Source organism: Rhincodon typus, chromosome 41 (genome assembly GCF_021869965.1).
Source record: "Rhincodon typus isolate 14 chromosome 41, sRhiTyp1.1, whole genome shotgun sequence".
NCBI lineage: Eukaryota > Metazoa > Chordata > Chondrichthyes > Orectolobiformes > Rhincodontidae > Rhincodon > Rhincodon typus.
The window spans coordinates 6,632,334-6,638,627 of NC_063372.1; positions in this window are offsets into that span (position 1 = coordinate 6,632,334).

Genomic DNA, 6,294 nt, shown 5'->3' on the forward strand with positions numbered 1-6,294 from the left:
GTAGATGGTGTCGAACTGTCCCTCAGCAGTGCAAGTAGCTGCTTGCAAGGAGCCCAGCACAAGGCAGCACGCCAGGAGCACTTTCCTGTTCAGCATTGTGGACACCTAACTGCTCAGGAAGAGGTGTGCTATGGCCGTCCAGCTCCTGCAACATGCCTTTTTAAAACCATATCTGAAGCCCTCAGGGGCATGTCTGCAAATGGAGCAGGCAATAAAGCAGAGGCGATGCAAAACAAGAGGAAAGCCACTTGCAGTATTTAGGGAAGTGATTTAAACGCCAAGAGAGGGTGAGACCGCCGCAAATTCGTTGCCATTAAGCGATTTAGAGCAGTTTAACCGGCGCGCTGGGAGTGCTGTTAAGTGTTGCAGGAAAGGGACAGGGACTTCTTGAGACACATTTCTATGGCGTCCAGGATTCATTCGGTATGTTATTAGCAGAATAAATCTCACAAAGTGGTCCCCGAGCCACTTAGAATCAACTGAAGTTAATCTGCTGTCGCGGTAGAAAACTAAATAATACAAACTAACACAAGCCTTTAATGCACTTTTTAATCGGCAATTCTGAATTATTCATCGTAATTGACCCCCCGAATAAAAACAGGGCTCTTTTTTTTCCAGCTTCTAAATATTAATAGACATTGTTATTTGAAAGTACTTGGTACTCACAATGGGCACATTTCTCACTATTTCCCTGTGCCTGAAGCTATTGGCAGTCCAATAATCCTTTTCTTACTCATTCTGTTTGACCAACTATTACTTTGTGGGGAAGGATTTGAACACTGGGAGAAAAGCAGTTGCCCACTCAATTTGCCTACCCACAGGAGCCTGTAGTAATTCTCAATCAATCTGATCAGACATGTTTTGACAGATACTTAGCTAATTCTCTACTTCATAGTCTTTCACAGGATGTGGCTATCACTACCATTTATTGCCTATCCCTAGTTGCTCCTTGAGAAGGTAGTGCTGAGCTGCCTTCTTGAACCACTGCAGTCCTAGGGGTGTAGATAGACCCACAATGCCCTAATGGAGGGTATTCCAGGATTTTGACCCAGCAACAGGGAAGGAATGGCCAATATTTTTCCAAGTCAGGATGGTGAGTGGCTTGGAGGGGAACTTGCAGCTGATAGTGTTCCCAATATACCTGCTGCCCTTGTCCTTCTAGATGGAAGTGGTTGTGGGTTTGGAAGGTGCTGTCTAGGGATTTTTGGTGAATTTCTGCAGCGCATATTGTAGATGGTACACACTATTGCTGTTGAGCATTGGTGGTGGAGGGAGTGAATGCTTGTGGGTGTGGTGCCAATCAAGTGGGCAACTTTGCCCTGGATGGTGTTGAGCTTCTTGAGTGTTGTTGGGGCTGCACCCATCCAGGCAAGTGGGGAGTATTCCATCACACTCTTAAGAGACATAAAGTCATACAGCACGGGAGCAGACCCTTCAGTCCATCCAGTCCATGCCAACCATAATCGCAAATTGAACTAGTCCCACTTGCCTGCGTTTGGCTCATACCCCTCCAAACATTTCTTATTCATGTATTTATCTAAATGTTGTAACTGTCGCCACATCCACTACTTCCCATGGAAGTTCATTCCACATATGAACCACTCCCTCTGTAAAAAAAATTGCCCCTTGTGTCTTTTCAAAATCTTTGTCCTCTCACTTTAAAAATATGCCCCCTAGTCTTGAAATACCCCACTCTGGGGAAAAGATACCTGTAATTCACCTTACATATACCCCTCATGATTTTATAAACTTCTATAAGGTCACCCCTCCACCTCCTATGCTTCAGTGAACAAAGTCCCCGCATATCCAGCCTCTCCTTATAACTCAAACCCTCTATTCCTGGCAACATCCTGGTAAATCTCTTCTGACTTGTGCCTTGTAGATGGTGGATAGGCTTTGGGAAGTCCAGAGGTGAGTTATTTGCCTGTGAATTCTAAACTACTGACCTGATCCCTTAGCCACAGTGCTCTGGAACCCTGTAGGAGTTTTCTTTCTTAAACAAAAAGTAGCCCCCATTACTGACAATCCAGCAGCTCTCAACAAGCAAGTAGCCCTAGACTTCTCACTGTCCACACTGATCAATCAGGCTCTTCTTCTGACCTATTCTCTGAATCATTAGCTGGCTATAAATTGGACCCCCCTCGACTTCAAATGTCCCTAAACACTGCAAAGCTTCTCTGATTGACACAAAGGAAGCAGAATCTGCATCAACTGTGTATCAGTTGGCAGCATCCTTGCCAGTGAGTCAGAAGGGTCCAGGTTCAAGTCCCACATGCGCACAAAATTCAAAGCTGACACTCCAGATGGAGGGCCACACTGTTGGAGGCACCATCTTTCAGGTGAGATGTTAAACCAAGGCCTCAGCTTCCTGCTCAGGTGATGTAAATGATCCTATGACCCAGGGGAATTCACCCGGGGTCCTGACCAATAATTGTTCCCCAACTGTCTTCACTGAAAGGGATTATCTAGTTGTCATCTCCTTTCTGTTCGTGGGAACTTTCTATGTGAAAATTGCCTGCTGTGTTTCTTACGTGACAACAGAGACCATGCTTTAAAAGTACTTCATTGGCTGTAAAGCACTTAGAGATGTTCAGGAGTTGTGAACGGCACTGTAGAAATGTAAGTTTTTCTTTTTAGAATCGGGATTCATAATTTGAATGTAACCTTTTCCTGTAAATTATTCCAACTCATCCTAAAAAGAAGCAGAATCTGTTAACAAAAGAGAAATGTGGAGCATATCAGAACCAATGAATTCCACTGAGTCCTGATGTCCAACAGTGCATCAGACTTCCCATGTAAAAAGGAAATGAGTAAGTTAATCTCTGATTTGTGTAATCTTACATTGTGCACTATGTCAGAAAGAAGACAGTTTTATGACATTTGTTTTGCTTCAAGCTCCTAATTAGACTTTTGTTGCAAAGTAAAGTCTCAGATGTTGCCCTCTGAGGACTAGTTGATATAGCTCAGAACTTTTTCTGTTGGCAACCACTAAAACAAAATCTTTCAACTAACAAAATGCTCTTAACTCAGGCAGGCACTGACTGTCCTGAGAGAATTTGATATAGAATCCCTATAGTGCAGAAAGAGGCTGTTCAGCCCATCAAGTCTACACTGACCCTCCAAAGAGCATCCCACCCAAACCCAGTCCCTCCATCCTATCCCCATAGCCCTGCATTAATGGCTAATCTACCTGCACATCCCTGGACACTATGAGCAATATAACATGGTCAATCCACCTAACTTGCACATCTTTGGACTGTGGGAGGAAACCAAAGCACCCAAAGGAATCCCATGCAGACATTGGGAGAATGTGCAAATTCCGCACAGACCATCACCCAAGGCTGGAATCAAACCTAGGTCCCTGACACTGTGAGGCAGCAGTACTAACCACTGAACCACCATGCTGCCCTAACTGTGGACAAATCAAATTGTAGACAATCCTAAAGCAGTTGTGATGTAAGCATTGTAATTTATATATATTTTAATATCATCTATTTTGGAATTTTTAATTCTGAACTGGTGGCATATGGGTTTCTGTGTGACTGAAGGGTGTGAGATTAATTTGTGGGTATTTCTATCACCATGGTGATTTTTGTTTAGAAACAATCTGAGAGAGACAGTTCAGGAAGACTAATGGGAATTTATTTACATTGGGAGGTTATCCAATGAACAAAGAACAACTGCTACCAGAGAGATTCCTCCATAATTTTCAGAATCACCACTTAACACTGGATAGAGACTGTAGGGATAGGGTTTAATGAATAAGCAGATAAACCTCTGAGATACGCTGGCTTTTCTCGTGCCCTCAAGAGTCATCTGATCGAGACTCTGCTAGAAGGTTGGATCAACTCTAGAGCATACAGTCATAGAGCTGTACAGCATGGAAACAGACCCTTCGATCCAACTCATCCATGCCGACTAGCTATCCTAAATTAATCTAGTCCCAGCAGAGGGGTCTGCAGCTAAAACATCATGTATATATTGTTCATAAAGACTTTTTGAAGAAACATTTTGAGATCTGGCCTGAACGTATCTAAAGCACACTAAAACATGGTGATATCGGTGGAGACACCAATCTAGAGATGGCGCTTTTCTGAGTACTTGCAGAACCACGAAGCAAGGCTGAGGGACCGAGAGGCAAAAATCCTCAGAATCCTTTCTGAGTGCTTTAAGTTGAAGAGTTACCCCAAATAATCCACTACTTTGGCCAGCCTGCCTTGTATTCTGGACTGCCTGCTCTCATGTTCTGTTTTCTTTAGACTGCAAAAAAAATCAGAGTTAATTGTGATGGACCCGAATCACTATTTTATTTCAAATAAGCTTGTCCTTCAATGTGCCACAGTCACAATAATTGACCAACCTGTACAATGTATTAATGAAGGAGCCTGCTGATTCCCCTGGCTTCTGGTGCATTCAATAACAAGTTTCCTCTCGGACCTAAAACAGACATAAAAAGCTGCTAGGACTGACTGAAAATCAGGTTTGATCAATACCTTGTCCACTAAGGACATAATTCACAATGGGGCCCATTGTCTATATAAAAAAAGTAATGACCTATGTGCTGATGCTGCTTGGAACGGAGACCTGGGACTGTTCTGTACAAGTCGAAGTGCTAACCCTAACCCTAACTCTCATCTATACCTGAATAGGTTCATAGAATCGCTACAGTGTAGAAGCAGGCCATTCAGCCCAAGGCCACTGACCCTCTGAAGGGCATCCCACCCCAGACCCACCTTCTAATCCTGCAATTCCCATGGCTCATCCACCTAGTTTACAGATCCCTGGACTCTATGGGCAATTTAGCTTGGCAAATCCACCTAATCGGCACATCTTTGGACTGTGGGAGGAAAACGGAGCACCCCGAAGCAACCCACACAGAGATAGGGAGTATGTGCAAACTCTACACAGACAGTTGCCTGAGGCCTGGATTGAACTCGGGTCCCTGGCGCTGTGAGGCAGCAGTGCTAACCACTGAGTCACTGTGCCACCAAGGTTCTTTGACTTCACCTGACGAAGGAGCAGCACTCCGAAAGCTTGTGATTTCAAATAAACCTGTTGGACCATAACCTGGCCTTGTGTGATTTCTGACCTTGTCCACCCCAGTCCGACACCAGCACCTCCACATCATAGATTCTTTAACAGCATCAAAGGGCTGCAGTAGGGATAGGATGTACTTTGCTGGTGTGGACATGACTGCCACATTGGAGTATGGACTCATTTGGGGTAAGTTTTCAACTTAAAGTAGTCGGGAAGGATTCTGAAGATTTTTGCCTCACAGTTCTTCAGCCTCACTTTGCGGTTCTGCAGATTTGCAGAAAAGTGCCATCTTCTCTAGATTGGTGTCCTCACCGATATCAACATGTTTTAGTGTGCTTGAGATAAGTTCAGGCCAGATCTCAAAATGTTTCTTCAAACAGTATTTATGAACATGATGATTTAGCAGCAGACCTCTCTGCTCTAGTGTTGATCTAATCTTCTAGCAGAGTCTCGATCACACGACTATTGACGTGACAAGAACAATCAGCATATCTCAGAGGTTCATCTGCTTATTCATGAAACCCTATCCCTACAGTCTCTATCCAGGGCTGAGTGGTGATTCTAAAAACTACAGAACAATCTCTCTGGGAGCAGTGGTTCTTTGTCATTGCTGGGGTTGGGTGGGGTGTCTGAGAGAGGGAGACATGGCCTCAAGCTTTGAGGGAGCAATTGGTGGATGGTCCTGCTCCATGTTCAGGTGGAGTCAGGGGACCTTCCTGTGCCATTGTGCTGTGTAAATTCAGCATGTGGAAACATCAATTGTAGTATCCATTTGTCAGACACTGTAGTCATATTTAATGTAAACAGAATGCACTTTATTCCATCACCACAACGCAGTCATAAGCCATATTCAGGCTGCTTTCTGAATGTTTTTAAATATAAGGCTGTATTTTTAATTTGTAGCAGTTTGACAAGTTTTGCTTGTTTCCAATTGTAAGATTTGCTCAACGTTGACAGCTCAGCTCTAGAGTTTCTGAAGCTAATATTTCACACAATTTTGCCAAATATTTTTTCTCAGGCATATAATACAAGATTATATGCTGCTTCATCCTTAACCCTAAATGTAGCACAAAAAAATGTATGCTGATAATCTGCCTGGGATACCGTCTGTGATTTTGATTTGACTGAAGTCTACCATTAATTTGCAGGAATAATCAAAATTAGGCATTAATTTCGCACAACACTGGTTTAGAGACAAAGGCAAAATATACGCCCTGCAGTTGCTAAAAATCTGAACTGCGAAGAGAAAATGTTGGA